Here is a 19,897-nt window from a genome sequence, read left to right as displayed (position 1 = left end):
TTCCTTGCTTGGGCCACGCCTTTCCAAAATTCAAGGGAGGCTGCTGTGGAAAAATAGGAATTCTTAGTGGGTGAATTTGGAAGATCAAGAAAATCTATCCTTCTTCAGAGTTCCTTATTTATTTTTTTTTCTTTTTTTTATTATTTTTATTTTTATGTTAATCCCCATACATTACATCATTAGTTTTAGATGAAGTGTTCCATGATTCATTGTTTGTGCATAACACCCAGTGCTCCATGCAGAATGTGCCCTCCTCAATACCCACCACCAGGCCAACCCATCCTCCCACTCCCCTCCCCTCTAGAACCCTCAGTTTGTTTTTCAGAGTCCATCGTCTCTCATGGTTCGTCTCCCCCTCCAATTTCCCCCCCTTCATTCTTCCCCTCCAGCTATCTTCTTCTTCTTCTTTTTTTTTTCTTAACATATATTGCATTATTTGTTTCAGAGGTACAGATCTGAGATTCAACAGTCTTGCACAATTCACAGCGCTTATCAGAGCACATACCCTCCCCAGTGTCTATCACCCAGTCACCCCATCCCTCCCACCCCCACCACTCCAGCAACCCTCAGTTTGTTTCCTGAGATTAAGAATTCCTCGTATCAGTGAGGTCATATGATACATGTCTTTCTCTGATTGACTTATTTCGCTCAGCATAACACCCTCCAGTTCCATCCACGTCATTGCAAATGGCAAGATCTCATTCCTTTTGATGGCTGCATAATATTCCATGGTATATATGTACCACATCTTCTTTATCCATTCATCTGTCGATGGACATCTTGGCTCTTTCCACAGTTTGGCTATTGTGGACATTGCTGCTCAGAGTTCCTTATTTAAAAAAAAGAATTGCCCAGGTAGTACAAAGCAGGCTTGAACCCAGCTCACCTCATTCCACATCCAGGGCCTCTCCCCACTATCCCTAGAAGGCAAGAAGTTTCCAAATGGAAACAGTTAAGGACCAGATCCTGATATGTAGCGACCCTCCCCAGCGGTAGCCCACCCCCCCGGTAGGCCTTCCCTGAAGCAACCACCTGGGCTCTTATTCTCTCATACTGTCACAGAAGGGCACTGTTGAGTTCTGGGTTGTTTTGGGTCCAGGTACTCACCATTCAAAAGGAAGAGAGGAGGGACCAATACGTCTTCCCTAATTATGTGGAACAAATCTCTGGGATGGGGGACCAAATGCCTGGGTTTGGGCTCTGCCCTCACCACCCACCTGCTATGTGACCTTGGACCAGTCACCTAGCGTGTCTGATTCCTATCTCCCGTTAAGACTCACGTATGCAGGTATGTGAAGTACATTCAAGGTGACCAGAAGACAAAGACCAGAAGACAAAGACCAGGTGGCTTCTGTGATGTTCCATGGGCTTCACCGTGTCTGTCACATATTTATACAATGCTAATTTAGTGGTTGTACAAAGAGGCATGTGCTTTTCTACCTGCTTGGAGGTATGATCGTAAACTCTTATTTAAATAGCCGATTTTGTGGGACAAAGGTGGTCCTGTATTCGCAATCTCAAAACAGCCCTCCAGACTAGCATACCAGTGGTCACTAGCCAACCCCCTTTGCTGGGAAAATAGAATAATATAGGAGAAAATATTTTTTTCTACGTACTTGATTTACTCTGCCTCTATTTTTTAATTTTCATGTATTGTATTCTTTTTGGAATTATGGTTTGGAGTGATGCTTAGAACCAAGTCATATCTAAGGACTTAAAGTTTTACAGACTTAATTGATGGAATTTTCTGGAAAATTGCAAGCTGATCTGACTGCACATGGACAGATACTCCTGAGTTTTTGTCTTGTTTGTATCCTGGTTTCTAGTTTGTCTAAGACAAATAATTTATATTTCTGGGCAACAGTTTCCTTATCTGTAAGATTAGGATGGCGACAACAATACTTACCATCCTAATTTATTATGAAGATGAGCATGGATGAATGCCTTGTACAATATTAGTGCCCAGTAAATGGCAGGTATTAATGGAAATAATCATGCTTGCCAATTTTTTTAGTTGCTGTGACTGAATGAATTGACTGTAAGATAACAATTTTTCTAATTTTGTTTTTTATAGATCACAGGAAGTTGCAAAGATAGTCAGGTATGCTTCACCCAGTTTTTCCCAAGGGTTGTATTTTATGTAATTATGGTACAATGTTAGAAGCAAGACATCGACAATGGTAGAATCTGTATATATAGTTTTCTGTCATACTATAAATGAAATCATGCAAACGGCGTATTTGGGGATGGGCATTTTTTTTTTTTACTCGGCATAATGTCTTTGAGATTCATTGAAGTTGTTGTGTGTATCGATAGTGTGTTCTTTTTTACTGCTGAGTAGTATTCCACGGTCTGCATGCACCACCGTGCATTCAACCATCCACCTGCTGAAAGAGAGTTGGTTGTTCCCACTTTATGCTTATTACTAAAAAGTGTTATAAACAATGTTGTGCAGGTTTTCATAGGGAGCCTTTTCTCTATCAAAGAAAAACATCCAGGAGTGTGGTGGCTGGTTTGTAATACGTGGGAAATTAAGTGGGGAAATATTTGGAAGTTCGAAGGATCTCTCCATGATGGTTTGTGTTTGTATCACAGGAATCTTAGTCACAAGCCCCACTTTGCTTAAAGTCCGATCTGGAGCTCGGATCCTGTATCCGCTTCAGAAAGTCCACATGGAGAAATGCACCGTAAACACAAAATGTCTGGTGTTCTTTTGTTTTAGTTTGTTTTTTGTTGTCCGCTAACAGCCTCTGAGTGTGCTAGTTGTGTTGACAAGGGAAATTCACAAAAAAATGCCTTACGTCCAAATATTTTCAAAAATATGCTGTCACTGCTGAGAGAGGAGACCCCACACAGGAACCATCTTGAGGATCCATGTTGAAGACCCTGTTTCAAGTACAGGCCCCTGAGAAAAGCTCAGGTTCAGGCCAAGATTAGGAGACGAGGTTACAGCATCATTTGGTAGACGAGGTTACAGCATCATTGTCCTAATGGGGGTCCAGGAGCTGACCTCTGAGCTCTTCAGAAGCCTCCGACCTGATCCCCCAGGCGCTGACGTGCCGGAAGCCTCATATTATCTGAAGGAGACGCCAGGATGTGGGGGGACAGGAAAAGAAAGGAGACAGACAGAAAGGAGGTGAGGAAGGAGACTTTCACTTTCCCATAGAGGAAGAGCAGACTTTGAATAAAGTTTCATGGAGAGGAAAATATAAATGGTAGAAAGCACCTGCTCTGGGCCCACAAATAAGGCTGTTCTACCGTGCGGACAGGAGAGAGCTGTACTTCTTGTCCCCAAGGCAGCTGTCCAGATTAGCTGTAAATACTGCTTCTGGCCGCCCTCGATTCCAGCAAACAAAGGGTGTTAGGTAGAGGGCTCTGGAGAGAATGGGAGGGTGGAGGCAGCAAGTGGGGACCAGCCCTCGTGTCTGTTTCACGGATGCTAATGATGCAGCAGAGACGGATGGAGCACTCTGTCTGAGCCACACGCCTCCTCCAGGCCCGCACACCACCCTCTCTCACAGCAGAGGGCTGTCCGAGGCCCTCTCCCCCTGCAGGCTGACTCACATGGACAGATGCAGGGCTGCCGGGCCTGGCGGGATATAAATACACAAAGAATCAATAAAGTTTTATTGTTCAAGTAGGTCCCAGGTATTTCATGGGACTTGCTTACATGGAATATATATATATACATGCTTACTGCACATATTTTTAATATGCATACTATATAGTATGTATACTAAATTTATATATATAAATTTATATTATATGTTTATATTATAATTTATATTATATGTTATTATATATTATATAAAAATTTATATAGTATGCATACTAAATTTAACATAATAAACCATGTTAGCTAAGTAATACTATTATAAATATTAATATAACAAACACAATTGATATTATATATTATAATAAAATACATACAATAATAAATTAATGAATGTAATAAAACTACAAGGTACATAGTTTTAGGTTTACATATACTGTTTAGTAGATACTTATATATTATGTACAATCATATAACATAATTATATATGATTATATAAAATAATTACATATAATTTTATATAAACTAAATATATAGTTATGTGTAATTTAAATACATATTTATGTATATAATGATTATATATATTTAATGTAAGGAGGTCTTATGAAATATCTGGGACCTACTTATATACTGAAATTCTATTTGCTATTTATCTGAAATTCACATTAAACTGTGTGTCCTGCACTTAGAGGTTGGGAGCTCCAGCAGGGGTGGGGCGGGGTGTGGGGCTCATAGTCCCAGAAGGGACAGTTTGCAAATTGGAAGACAGAGGAAGACACAGCAGGGAGAAAATTGCAGTGGAGATGCCCAGAATTGCTGTAGCAATCCTCCCCGTTTAGAAACTGGACCCAGGGAGAGAGCTTCCATGGGCAGGGTCAGAGTCCGGAGGCACTTCTCTCATGAATTGTGCTGCTTATTTCTTCCAGGGAGGCCACAAAAGGTGAAATTGTTCTTTGGGGGGATGAAGGCCAAAGGAAAATCTCTGCCGTAGCTCTGGGCCTTAGCATCCCATGTCAGTAGCAAGTTAAGATTGATTGATTAATGTTTCCATAAATATTCAGGACTATGCATCTGACCCTAAGCCAATGCCCACGGCTTCTCAGCCAACTCTTAGCGTTTCTCCCGGAGATGCTTTATTTTGCCGTCGTTGGGAAAATTAAATAGGCATTTGGAATGAGCTGTAAGATCAGATCGGCATATAAATAATTCACCGGGAGATGAACGGATTGCAAACACTGTTCTGCATCCCTGGCAGGCTGCTCCCGGCACAGCGTGGACGCTCATCTCTTCCCTCCTCCCTGACTTCTCTCCAGCAGTTGCAACAAAGATCCCACAATCAAAGACCCTCTTCCTTGTATTTGAAACCTGAAAAATACACCTTGCTTTGACTGCTTTGATGCTCGATTCATTGTGAGGCAAACCGCCCCCACGGGACCGGTAATCTAGAAAGGGCCTCCCTCCGTGGAGTGTGAGCGCAGAGGGCTGTGGGGCCCCTCACCTGTGCCCGAGGCTCCCTGGAGGCACCTGCCCACGTGGCACTTCTCTCCTGGCCTCCGGGACACCACCATTTCACAGCTCACTTGCAACCTGCTTTTGTTTTTATCTGGTTGACTGGAAACGGCAAAGTCTAAACAGGGCAAAACGCTTAAAAGTCAGTTTAAAACTCAAGTACAAGCTACCATCTTGCAAGCCCTTGGGTATCCAGGTTATGTCTTATTTGTCCACAGAGCTCTGAGCAGGCAGCACGGAATCCGGCAGCAAGTCACCGGCCAGAGGCTGGTACCACCTTCATGAAGAGGAGGGCACTCACCCCGACACCGGACCAAAGCAAGAAAAAGAGGGAAAGACTCAGTTAAGCACCCAACTCTATCTGTAACTCAGGGGCGTGGGGGTGGGGAGAAGGGCTGTCACATCCTCCCCTCCAAACAGGGCCACATGCAGCATCCCAGCCTCACCCCTCCGTGGACACCTGTCTGTGTTTGCCTAGGACACGTGACACCAAGAAGGCAGAAGAAGGGAGTGGCTTCTGTACGGTCATCTAGGCAGACGAGCTTGGCTGTGAAATTCTCCACACCATGCTCAGGTTCTCTCCCTAACACCACTCTGCCTCTTGGCCTGTAGGGGAAAATATTATCAAGGGGCATCGTAAATTTTTTTTATAAAAATCCTCTGCTTTTTTTTTTTTTTTTCACTTTTTTCTACTCTTCAAAAATCTCACTGGTTTTGCCATTTAAAACATTTCTGTTGGGCGCCTGGGTGGCTCAGATGGTTAAGCGTCTGCCTTCGGCTCAGGTCATGATCCCAGGGTCCTGGGATCGAGTCCCACATCGGGCTCCCCGCTCAGCAGAGAGCCTGCTTCTCCCTCTGACCCTCTCCCCTCTCATGCTGTTTCTCTCTTGCTCGCTCTCTAAAAAATAAATAAAATCTTTAAAAAAAAAATTAAAAAAAAAAACATTTCTGTTCAGACTCCTTATTTAGGAAACCATAGAAGCGAATGCATATAGAAAAGAATATATATATTCTTTATATATATACATATAGAAAAGAACCAAGTTCAGTGCCCCATGAGATTTAAAAAAAAAAGGATAGAAAGGGGGAAAAAGCGTATTTCAGAAAATCCATATACCCAAGACAAAGTAATAAAATCTAATAGGCAATAAGTTTACCCAAGCAAATGATTGGAAAAAGAAAATTAAAAAGATGAATTGAAATTGGCACAACCACTTCGTAAAATTGTTCAGAACTATCTACTAAAGCTATGTCTGCCAACGCTAAGCATATATGTGCCCCCATCACCCAGCAATCACACCCCTAAATGTATGCCTGATAGGATTTTATGCCTCTATTTTCCAAGTCCAAATGCTCAAAACAGCAATATCTGTAATGACCAGAAACTGGAAACTAAGCAAATACCCAATTAGTCAGGTAAGTCGTGGTGTATTTATATAATAAACATTTGTATGTTATAATATACAGTATATTATACTATATACATTATGTATATGTACATGTGTGTATATTATATTATACAATAATATATATTATATAGAGTACACTGTATCTTATATAAGATGATATATACTTCATGTGATATGAAAACAAAATATCCAACAACAAGAATGGACAATCTAAAATGACACGTAAGAATATGGATACAAAAAGAAAAGAATATGGATACAATTAAGAGACACGATGCTGAGTCCAAGAAGCCAGAACCACAAGAGCGCATGCATACTGCATGGGTCCGTGTATAAACAGACACTGGCAAAGCTAGTCTGTATTCGAGCGGCCACCCCGGGGAGTCAAGCGGATGTAGTTAGACTGATGTACAAGGAAGGGGTTCTGGGTGCTGCCTGTGTCTTGTTTCTTGATACGGGTGCAAGTTATGTAGGTATGTTCAGCTGTGAAAATTTGTTCAGTATGCAACAGTGATACAGGTACACTTCCACAGTGGGAGCTTTATTTTAACTGCAGTGTTTTTAGGGGGTTAAATTATTGGACCTTTCTTCATTGTTACCTGTCCTTCTTCAACTTTGCCTGCATTATTTCTTCTTTGCCCTCTTGGTAAACCTGTGGTATCTCAAAATGTCTATGTTGTTTTTTTTTAATGTTCTTCCTTAAAGAGACATTGTCTTGCTGTGATAAAAAATTAGCCTCTAGGGATTACAATTCCCCCTTCATTAACTCAACTCGGGTGGAGGTGGGGTAAAAAGAAAGAACTTGGATAGAATGGAAGAACGTGAGAATTTTTTTCGTGTTGTCCAGGTCACCTGGCGGGCAGGGTGTCACAGGGACTCCCCTCCAGTCTCGTCTGGGAGGAGTTCCAGGCCCTTATCTGCAGCTGAGGACTCACTTTGAAGCATTGCCTGGGGTCCTCCTCACAGACCTGGGTTGGCCGTTATCTGGGATTACAGCCTGTGGGGTTGCGAATGTTGATAAGATGCAACCAAGCAGGCGGCTAGGAACAAAAAGAGGCTTCTGTCCAGGGCAAGCACCTGCAGGTGGAGAAGCAGCCGTGGATTCACTGAGCAAACGAGGACGGCATCCTCGAGCGAAATGGTCAAAAGGCCTTAAAGTTTGTGCAAAATCTTCAACTCAGAAATTCCACTTCTAAGAAACTATTCTAGAACATTCCTGAAAGCTAAGCGAGGGCCCACTCCATACGAATTATATTTCTGTTTTATTAGTGCTGGGGATAAATATGATTTTAACGTAGCCAACATTTGGCTAAGTAAGGTGCAAGTTACGGCAACTTAACATGGTAGTTGTAAGTCACTGCAAAAATGAGGACAGTCCCTAGACCCATAATTTTCCAGCTGGCAGGTGAAGCTAAAGTCATTTTCTGATGGAATTTTGGAGATGAGATTTCTGAAGACAAGTGTTCATGTTCATCCTGGAATTCAGAGACCAGCGTGGAGTTATTGTATCTTCCAGGAACCAATTTACCCCCAAGGGTTTGCACAGAGAAATGTGTCTTAATTCTGCTCATGCAACTGGCACTCGATATTTTAATTTATTTTCTCCACAAATGAAAAATAAATTTGTCATGGTTTATTATGTCACATGCTCCCTGATGGAAATTCTTTGAAACAAAATTTTTTTTTTTGCTGAAAAAAAAAAGAGGATAATTAGGTCAGTGGATAGGTCACTTCTACCAATAACTCTTTTTTTTTTTTTTTAAATCCTGAGACATTGGTGTAGCTGACCGAGGAGTCATCAAATGCAAACTGCAGCTATTAAATCAAGACTCGGGGCTCCCTCTGTCAGGCCCCTGGAGGAATCAAGGGATAAATCAATCACTTATTACCTTTGGGCTTTCTTCCTGCTAGCCTGATCTCCAAGGTCCTTACTTTTCTAAAATCGGGCACCTCTTCAAAAGGCATCTGGGTGGAGGCCTCTAGGCTGTCAGCAAACTGGTCAGCAATTTTGACTCACAGCAGATGAAAAATAAATCAATATATCACAGCTGAAATTCTGACCTACAGAGTCAGAAGAAAGCAAAAAACCTTGAACATCATGAGTATCCAGTATTATGCTGTTATATGCCCGGAGCTCAGTGGCTGTCTTTTTTTTCCATTGTAGAAAGGAAGTAGGTAATTACACGAACATCTCAGCTCACTTGAGGCTTCTATTCAATGGGTGCTGTCAGATGAAGGTTTTACTATTATTGAGGGATGGCGAGGCCAAGAGCGGAAGACATGGCTGCCATTGAAAGATTGTTACCAACAGCAAGAGCCTTTATTGTGGTTTCTGGGGAGAGGAACAGGTAAGGCCAGGTAAGCAAGGTTAGAATTGGCTAGTTCGAATAATCTCAGTGGGGTCTGGCTCTAGGGGCTGTCCTTGGGGTCTGGTACCTGGCCCTCAGGTGTTTAGGGCCAGGGACTGGTGACCCTGACTCTGAACCATAGAGGAGGTGATGGGGTCTGGCTCTGGATTCCTCAGTTTACATAGGAAAGGTGTGAAGCCCTTTGCTACCTCCTGGAATTAGCTACCCTGAGAGAGGTGGTTCCTCCCCAGTGAGCAAGACCCCAGAGGCCAAAGCATCAGCAAACAGACGTTAAAAAGTGCACGCTAACACAAAGGGTCTTGTCACCCATTCAACGAGGGGAGGTGGGAGGTGATGACTCTGTCCAGCCGACGCGTCCTTTCGCATCCTTGGAACTCAGGGCACAGAGTTATGTGGGATGGGAAGATGTGACCCCAGAGCAGGCATCTGAACTCCTTCACCTGCTGACCTGGCCTATTCCATGACCCGGAGAGGGCAAGACGGGTTTTTTTGTACACGTTAAATATTAAGTCTTGGCTGGTCACTGAGCCAACAAATGTGTTGTTTTTCTCTGCCAAGGAGACTCATTGGTGGAGTCAGGAAAAAGTCCTTGAGGAAATTAGGGTCCTAAATTCCTCGGCTGTCAGGATGGGAATTCAGCAAACTTTTCTTAAACAGGATACAGGTGACAATTAGGTCAAACTTTCTCCCCTTCCTGCCTGACCTCAATGCAGTCATTCCTTATGCACATTCCTGCTACCAAGGTCAGCTCTACACTTGCTACCTGTATGAGGTAGACATGCCACCTCCCCCTTCAAACCTCACTTTCTTCATCTGTGAAATGGGGATGATAATAAGATCCCCTTTACATGATCATCGTGGTGGACAAATTACACAACACTGTTAAAACACGGAGCATGTGTGCTTATGGTAGGTATGAACTCTGATGACCACGGGCATCATTAATATGGCAGATTGTGTTTATTACAAATAGTCACAACATGCTCTTCCCCAAATTTAGGTGTGTTTTTTGTTTTGTTTTGTTTTGTTTTTGCCTCTTTCTTTGCAATAGAGCAGGCTTACTTCCCAGGCTTCAACTGGCCTGGCTAATAGCTGGTTAGAGCGGAGACAAGCATGCTTCCTTCCAATGCAGCCCAGATGGAATGAATGTCCTTGGGGAAAATGAATCTTATAGTTTTAAGTCACTCAGTTTGGGGCGCTTTGTTGTTGTTGTTTTACACAGCAATGAAATAATTTTACAATAAAAAGTCTGTATATATAAGAATATGCATACAGGACTCTGATTAGCATTCAATATTGTCCAACAGTCTTAACTATCCTCTTTTTCCTAAACTTAGAAAAATTCGAAAGTGAAAAGTAGTCTTGATTTTTAGCAATAGGTGAAATTATGCTTAATATGTATTACCATACAAAGTACTATTTCTTTACCTAATAATATATTGAAAGTAGAATTTTCTATTTGTTCTAATTTCTATGCCTGTCTGTGTATACATATATTTATACATATATAGGGATATATGAAAGTGTGTATACATATATGTTTGTATGTGTATATATAGAAATATACATATAAAGTTATGTTCTTATTTCAGGTTTATCCATTTATACTTTTGTTCTATAATCGGGACACACATAACAAACACTTGTGTTCTAAATTGTATTAAGGTATGTCTGATAGTAATTTAACGACTCAATAGCATCAGTTTGTTCTCACAAACAAAAAGAATGGAATACTTCAGCATCCACAGACTCAAAGGGAGTCCAAGAGTAGATTCAGAAAAAAAAAATTGCAATCACAATGTACTTGTTACCAGTATATTTTAAAAATGCCTATTTTAAAAAGAGCAAAGACTTCCATAAGCAGGAGGAATACTGGATTCACTTCGAAAGGACTGTACTTGGTTGCTCTCAGCTGCTTTTCATCTTTGTCAGCTAAATGAGCAATAGAATATTGTTAAAGATGAACCAGGGAAGAGTGAAAAATCATCTTCATTATTAACTCAGAACCAGTCTTTCTGGGGAGCAGTCTAACCCACTGAATATGTCCCTTTTAATGTCTTACTTCTCGAAAAGTAGTATTGCCTTCTCTTTCATTCCTGAAATGATCTTTTATGTGCTTTCCACTTTAATCAAGTTATGGGTGCTCGCTACCCAGTATCCATTATGGAAACTCGCTAGTTAGAATTAATTCACCACTTTTGACTATAGTGTACATAAAATAGGAATCCTTCTTTAAAGCTGGCTTTCTTTGGTCAAAAATGTCTGTATCAAAAGGGAGTTAGACAAGCTGATCTCTCCAGCTGAAGTTTTATACTGTGCAAGAGGACGCTATCTTTTGGTCCAACGAGGAAGGAGAAAACTCAGAACAAACTTCCATTCACCAAACTGTGGCACAGACTACATGTTTCAAAGCAGATGATTCTATAAGTTCTTTGTAAACATTGAGAGTATTCAGGGTATCTAAGAATTAGCCCAAGAGCCAACAGCATGGCTTGAAGTCCTGGTGGCTAGGATGCCCATGTGGGAGCCTCTCATCTGTTCACATGCTGACAATGGCTTGATACGTCCACCTTTCAACCATTTGTCATAGGAATAAAACCTACGATCACCCCTGATACTACCTCTTCATAGTAGCATTACCTGTGTGCTTTATTTAATATACAAAATAAAAACAAAATCCAGGTGGGCAGAGGTGTGCAGTTTTGGCAACACCAGGCAGGGATTCCACAGGCCACCTCCAGTCCCCGTGCAGGTCCTTGCACCAAAAGCTCAGAGCTCAGGAGATCCTTGCTCTTCCACAGCCCAGGTCACTCAGGGTCACTGATGCTCACAGTCAGGTCCCTGCTGAGGCATCCTTTCCATAGGCTCCAAAGGTGACTTGAATTATTTGCAGGATCTCTCTCGTCTCTTTGTTCCTTGCTCAGCCTGCAAAATGCACTGACGCTTCTCACATCCTGGTCGCTCGTCAGCTTCCACGCCTTGTCATTTATCTGCACTGGGACTCAAACTCTCAAACTCATTTCCAGGGTCTGCTGTAGCACGTGAGCCCCAAAGTCTCACTCGCAGAGACTGACGGCCCCACGAGAAATGTTTCTATGTGTGTGGGCACATTCCCAACGAGAACAGGAGGAAAAACACAAAAAGGAAAGAACTCAAGCATGTAGATGAAGGTATCACAAGTCCACTTATCCCACTCCAGTTATCTGAAGGGGGGCAGTATTGTGCTTATAATTCCTCGTAATGCCGTTTCCTACTTGGCTGCCCCTTCAGAGGCATAGTTTGTGTTGTCCCTAATCCTTAGCCATGTGACCATTTGTTCTTGGTACTTGTTTATTCCAAGTTCCAAGGCTCACTGGTGTTCCTCTTGGGATATCCAGATTTATTTGTTCTTTTATTGCAATGCTCTGATCTCTCCACGTTCTTGCTGGATGCCAGTAAAATAACATGAGTCATGGTAAACGTGCAAAGCCATTAAATTCTTGATTTTTCCTGATAATGGCTCTATGGCTTCTGCTTGCTGGGTGAGAGGCACCATTTGCTGAGTGCGAAGCTGTGCTGCATTGTTGTTATGTCTTAATCGTTCAATGAGACCGTCAGCATCGATGAATGTTCTGTCCACTTTGCAGCTCATTTTCCAATCAGCTGTGCTAACGGAGTCTCAGAGTCAGTGCTCACAGAGACCTATAGCCCTGAGAGACAGAGTTCTAGTGTGTGGAGATTTCCCCAATGAGAAGAGAAGGGGAAAAAGAAAAAGAACCTGAATGTGTAAATGTTAAAGCATGCAGCCAAAAAAAAAAAGCCATAAGTCTACTGAGAATATTTATTAACTTGGTTAAACCTATTTGAAATTGAACATTATGTGTAATGTAGAAATACTGCTTTTCTCATTCTCATTTTTTCTGCAGCAATTTCTTTAATACATCACATGTATTTTTGACATGAGCAAATTTGCATCTAAGAACACCTGTCTAATACATTTTTTTTGGAGCATATCCTGTAAGTTGCTTGAAATAGAGCGCATTTGGAATGTGCATTTGATGTTTTGACTGGAAATGTCACCCCAAGATGCCAGTGTCCCATTTGCTTAACCTCCGGACACATATGTTGTGCCCTTGCCCACTGGGCTTACCTGATCCCCACCCAATAACCTCAACATTGCCTCATTAGGAAGTTTTTTAGAAGACTTACTTACAACAATATCTGATGCTCACAGCTTTGGAGTCAGACGCAAGATACAGCCACTGAGTTTTTGTTAAAAGTCTTGTGATTGTTTCCTTCCTTTCTCCTTTTTCTCCTCCTCCTCCTCCTGATCTTCTGGGTCATTTTACGTGCTTCTCTAGCATTGTCTTTTTTCCCCTGCCCTCTTCTTCTCTTATTTCTTCCTTAATGAATGATGTCAGATGACCTTTCAAGGATTTACAGCAATCACTAGTTGAGGGGATTAACAGTAGTATGTTTTCTCCGAACACCATGTGCAGATGTGTTAAGTCCGAAGTGAAGTAAATGCAAGAGCATGCCCTCTAACACGAAGGGAGTCAATCTCACTTTGCCAGGAGTTCTGAGCTCTATCTGTCACTATGGACTTGAGCCTGTGTTGCCATGTTCGCGTATCGAGAGAACTTTGGGACAAAATCATCAGGTGTAAGTTCCTGGTCAGTGAACTCATTGTTGTCAATCGAGTGGCTCCTATACTGACTGTCCCCTTCATCTGGGGGACTGTTAGACGTACAGATTCTTGGGTTCTCAAGTCTAATGAACCTGAATCACATGAAAATGTGTACTTTGAACATGATCCTCCCATAATTTGGATGCCCAGCCATAGTGGTGAACCATGGATCAAGATTATAATGGGCTCTCTTTTCCATGTCGAAGTTAGAATTCTTTTTCCCCCGAGTATCTTGGTATTTGTGAAATGTTAGCCCTCCAAAAATCTTTCCTGCTGATATTAAAGTCAAGCTTCTCCTCCATAAAACAAGAAATCACTGGAAATAAAGCATAGAACAATTGCTCCAAGCAAGTATCTCACTGCATTCATCATTTATTGTAGTGTAACAAAATATCCCAAAATTTGGTAACTAAAAACGACAACCATTTGTTATCTTACATTTTCTGTGAGTCACGAGTCTGGAGTGTCTTATTTGTGGTGGTTCTGCCTAAGGAATCTTATGAGGTTGTAATCAACCTACAGATGGGGCTGTAGAGATCTTAAACTCAACTCACAAGCTTCCTCTGGTGACTGTTGACATGTCTGAGTTCTCTACCACTTACACGCCCCCGCAGGGCTGCCTCAATACACCCAGTTTCCTCCAGAGGGGGTCAGAAGGCACACCCAAATGAAAGCTGCAGTCTTCTGGCACCCTAATCTCAGAAGAGATAGCTCATCACTTTGGCCATACTCTTGCCTGGAAGAGAGTCACTAAAGCCAGCTCATTCCAAAAGGGTGAAGATCACACATGGCTGTGGATACCAGGGGGCAGGGTCTCTGGGGGCATCGTGGAGGCTGCCATGCTCACCACATGCAGAGGAACGGCAAACCAAAATAGCCAAGATATTTACCACCAAGACGGAAAATTGATTCCTCAAAGTAATTCCAGGAATTGAAGCTAGGATCAGATAAAGGTGTCTGCAATTGAGTAAACCTTACATTTTCATCAAAATAACCAGCGTCCAAAACGTACCTTTCTATATTTATGCGAGAGGCACAAGAGTGTTTAAAATATGCAAATGTGCTCCATTAACAAAGTTATAGGAGTGAAATTAAGTTGCCTCTAGATGTATTTTCATTTCGGTTTTCCTAGTAAATTTTATTTGTAATTGCTAATGCTGTTGTCAATTATATTTTGACTAATTCTATAGTGTGCCATGGTAGATGTGCTTATTATTTTTAGCGTATGTTTCTGTACTCAGCATAATAGCGCACTAAATCAAATATAATTGTTTTGTATTAGTCTTTGCTTCATTCACGTGGGTTATCTTTGTCTCCCAAGCCAGGATGAAAACTCTCTGAGAATAAGAAATGCATCTTGCCCATTTTTTATAACCTCCCCTCTTTTTTTTAGCTGTTCCATGGGACCAAACCAAAAATTAAAATAATAATAATAATTTTAAATGAAATTAATTCAATGTATATTGGTAAAAAAAAAAAAAATGGATCCAAGAGAAAAAAACAACAACAGTGAAATGCCTTTAAGACAATTGATCTTAAAAACATAAGAGGCCAACTCTTACGTGAGAGTGTGGGAGATTTTTAGGAAACACCAATGCCCATACTTCTACTCTCAGCCGAGATGAGTCAGCTTATGGAATACCAGCTCTTCCATGGAGAACATTTAAGGACCTACTTAATATACAAAATAAACAACATCTATTTAAAGATATCAAAGAGCTGCCCCCAAAATCCGGGATTAAAGAGGAGAGCATGAAAGGAAGACCCCAGTTAGGGACATAGCCCCCCAGCTGCTTTTCTTCCCAAGGCACCTGCTGATTTACCAGTGACCTGTCGCTGTGTAACACCCACTCCCCATGAAACATGATTGCTTGGAATAACATTGATCATTTATTTTGTTCATGAATTCTCACCCGGGGCTTGGCTGCGAGGGCTCATCTCTGCCCTTCCAGAGACAGGAGGAAGGGGGTCCATGGTCAAGACGACACATCACAAGGTTGGCACTTCATAAGGGCTATCGCCAGACCCATGACTACGTGTGGGGGCCTCACTTCTTCTCCACGAGATCTCTCGGTGTGCTGTCTAGGCTTCTTCATAGCATGGTCACCATTTCCAAGAGCAAGTGGTGGTTCAAGTGGGGCCTCCACACACACGAGTCAACCCTGCTCCATCCCCCACAATCTGCAGCGGGAAGCTGGTCTGCTCCACTTTCAGGAGTCCTTTCTCTGCCCCAAAGAACAGCAAAGGCAATGCCCGCCCTCTAGGACTGGAACCTCTGGTATGCACCCTTCCACCAATGACACGGCATGTGGCCTTGTCCTCTTACTCTGCCCTTCCGACTCCCTTCTAGTGGCCACACCCTCCAGCCCTCACAGGGCACCCTGAAGGATGGGTCTTCAGAATTGGGGGGATCAGCAGGTGATGGAAAAGTGGGGCCTGGAAACCTGAGGAAAGTAAATGTCAGATAGCTCCAAGGTCAAACTAGGTCAAGTTATTGAAATGTACACTTAAAATGAGTGTATTCCTGTTTCTCAGGAAATCAGATTTAAACATGTGTATTCTATTCATATAGATATATGTGGTGTATAATACACACATGCACACACACACACATATGTGCACAGACATCTGTAATAGAGAACACCTAGAAGTCCAAGAGAATTTTGCAATTGAGCCTCTGAAACCACAGGTGGCCCTTCTTTGACTCCACATTCCTCAGTAGAAGCAGACACAATGTCTACCCAAGTTCAGAGGAAGGAAACACAGACTCCACCTTGCAGTGGAAGGAGTTTCAGCAACAAGGTCTTGTTGAGTATTTTCATTTGATTACAGGAAGCAAGAGGAATGAAACAAGGAATAAAGAACACAAAATAGAGTATGTGGGTAAATCTAAATGAATTTTACAGTATAAACCAGTAACAATAACAAGGTCTTGTTGGTTTTAAATATATGTCAAATCAAAATACATGATTACAAAAAAAGTGCATGATTACAAAAAGAAAGCCATAAGAAGAATGCAAAAGTCAATGAAAGGATTCTAAGATGCTTACATTGTTCACGAATGGTGAAAGGATAAATTTACCCTTAATTTTCCAAATCTTAATTTGGATTCCAATAAGCTTATCCTGGGGATAAGTTAACTATGGATGTAATACTTTAGCAAAGAGGGAGATTAACTACAAACAACTTGATTAATTCCTCAACTTCAGGAAAATGCATGTACCCTAATGGATAAGTGTGCTCATAAATGTGAATTGAAGTACAGTGCTTTACTTCCTTTCCATAAATACCTAACTTTCTCCTTCCCACCCCTTCCCCCCTGAATCATATGCCCACGCAACTGTGCAAATAAATGAAGACCACATACATGAGAACAGGCAGAGCCTATTTATCCAGAGCTTGCTATCACAAGGGAGTCAGCCACCATCACCTGAATTTGGCAGAAACTCAAAGGCATATAGATGAGGGGGAAATTTATAGTAAACAAAGGGAAGGTTTCAGGTGTGCCCTGAATGGGGGCTGTTGGCTTGGGGAAGCCACAGTAGGGCACTCACTTTGGTTAGGAGAGCATATCTAGCTTTCACCAGTTGAGCTAAGTAGGAAGTGGAAGCAAAACTTAGGGACGCTGACAATTAATCAAGTTCGGGATATTCAGGGTCATTGTCAACAGGGTTGCCGCTTGGCTTTCTGGATGGAGTTGCCATGGAAAGGGAGGTCTGAGAGGCTCCCCCAAAGAGGACTCCATCCTCGAAGAGAAAGGGTGCAGGAGCTCCAGGCAGAGGACAAGGAAGGACAGAGGCTGGGGCAGGAATGGGCTTGGCTTGTTCCAGAAACAGAAATGGACAGGGTGGCCAGAGCCTGACCATGCATCATCAGGACAGTTTCTGAGGCAGGGTCAAGACCCTACAATTCCAAAATAGTCACAGGATATAGAGAGTGTTGGAGAATGTTTTTGCATTTATTTTTATTTCTAATGGGCTTTCATTTGGATCAAGGTAGGAAGGTCAGAATGTTTATAGAAGCCGCAGGTGGACCAGGCGGCATCCCAGAAGTGGTGTAGGACTTCCTGTTACTGTCGCTGTACCAAGGACCTGCCTAAGTGCATCTTTTCTCTAACAGTTGCTCCTGAAAACAACTAAAACCCTCCAAATGGTTTGTGGCTGTTCTGTTTAAGATCCATGGCTGCTTCTGCTAGGTGGTAGCCTATGTGGTCCTGAAGCTACTCCTGGGTACATAGATGCTGACCTCCACTTTCTTGCCCCAGGGGGCATGTCCTACGTCTGCTATTGGAGCTGGAGGTTTGATGTGCACGTCCCTTCCTGGAAATGCTGATTTTGTTTCTTCCAGTCCAACGATGGAACTTTCCATGAGGCTGGTAGTGTCATTCATTTTTTTAAACCAAGCTAAGCTTGGTTTTATCTCAATAATCCGGTTATTTAGCTTGACTCCCACAGAAAACCAAGCTCCCCTGTCATGAGGGAACGAGCAGCCGCCGAGAGCTCAGCAAAGATGAATGTAATTATGGGATTTGCTAAGGTTGGTGGAAGAGAAAATGGATTGAAAAGCTGCCATGCTCATCTGTGGAAAGAAAAATGTCACATCTACACATGATGTATTAGAGGCTTAAGAATAGGCTCAGGTTTGCGGGGAATTTGAACACTGACTACGTAGTTGATGATATTAATGATTTATTTTTTTTATTTTATTTAAGAATGATAATGGTATTATAGTCATGTTTTTAAAAAGAGACCTGATGTTCTTATTATGCATAAGGAAATCTTTATGAATGATATGTAAACAAAACAACCCAGAAGAGATTTTTTGAACCCTTGCAAAAATTTCTGATCATATTTTCTTTGCAAATTTTGTTTTATTTGTTTGTTTCTTTTTGGCAGGAGTATGCTGACCTGGTCACTGCGATGTCTGAAATTTGACTCAGTAATTCACAGCCCCAGAGTGAGATCATAGCCATTGTGCTTTACCTCCAAACATTTGAACACCTCCTTTAGCAGTTCGCCTACTTTCAGACACTTGACCCAGAGTTTCCTTCTGAGTCTACAATGGACCTTTTATAGCCAGTTTTGAATCCCATTTACAACAGAAGCTTCCAAATGGGCTGTTTGGCCACAATGAGACATCGTTATTGAAAAAAGACCTCTGGCTACAATAATAAAAGACCGAAGTTCAAGGCTGTGTTGTACTCTAGCTTCCTTGGCTACACCAACCTCTGTAAACCTCAGTACTTTGTACAAAAGAGACAATAATACACCTCCCCACACATACTTACACACACACACCACACACACCAGCTCTTGTGAGGACCTCATCAATACTCCTTAGCATCACCAGCCAGACCTAGTGAACTTCTTTGTAAATGACATCCATTCCCACTGCTCAAGAGCAGCAGTTGAAACCCCAAATTTGGCTAAAGAAAACATCCTTCGTGGGCGCCTGGGTGGCTCAGTTGGTTAAGCGACTGCCTTCGGCTCAGGTCATGATCCTGGAGTCCCGGGATCGAGTCCCGCATCGGGCTCCCTGCTCAGCGGGGAGTCTGCTTCTCCCTCTGACCCTCCCGTCTCTCATGCACTCTGTCTCTATCTCATTCTCTCTCTCAAATAAATAAATAAAATCTTAAAAAAAAAAAAAAAAAAACATCCTTCGTTTAACTGAGACTGGACTGTGAGCAAAACTGCTTTAGGTAGCAAATGAAGTTGGGTTTATTGCCCCGAAATGTGCACTGCGTCAGAGTCCGATGGCCCCGGGTTTTACGCATGCATGATGGGCATTGCTTTGTGACTCCCCGGGAGGGGAGCCTGTGTTTTGTGGTTTTCAGGCGTCACTTACTTGCAAGTTCAAACCACACAGCCCCTTATAGCTTTAGGACTGATGGGAGCTGGCTCCTTTAGGAAAATACATGGTAAGAGAGGCCCCCTTCTGTCTGCTTCCCTGACTTTATAGCCTTGGGTCCATTACCTGCTTTCTTATCCATTAAGCTCATTGGAGCAAAAGTATTGGCCACACCAGGAGGGAAATGTGCTGGTGGAGATCGGAGCAGAGCTCACCCTCACCCAAGCCTCTCCATTCTCCCAATAACATCTCCTCCTTCTCCTTTGCAGGTGCATACTAAAGGAATTATTTTGATGCACTCCCATCTAAAACTCTTCCATAGGTGTAACTACGGAATCTGTAGTTTCATGCCTGGAAATTGATGTTGATATTTTGTCGCTGGCTCTCCCGGGAAAGAGCTCACGCCATTACTCCCCAGTGGTAACTGGCTGCTTTGTCATCTGGCCTGGAATGTTGGCAGACAGCTTATATGGAGCTGGTTTAACTAATGGGTTTCCTCCCTATTCCCACCCCTGGGGGAAGAATGTCTTCTCAGAGGGGGCCA

The sequence above is a fragment of the Mirounga angustirostris genome, unplaced genomic scaffold (genome assembly GCF_029215605.1).
Source record: "Mirounga angustirostris isolate CCGP_5_RB_7025 unplaced genomic scaffold, mMirAng1.0.hap1 SCAF_14, whole genome shotgun sequence".
In the NCBI taxonomy this organism is placed as follows: Eukaryota; Metazoa; Chordata; class Mammalia; order Carnivora; family Phocidae; genus Mirounga; species Mirounga angustirostris.
Note: the sequence above shows the minus strand (reverse complement) of the source record.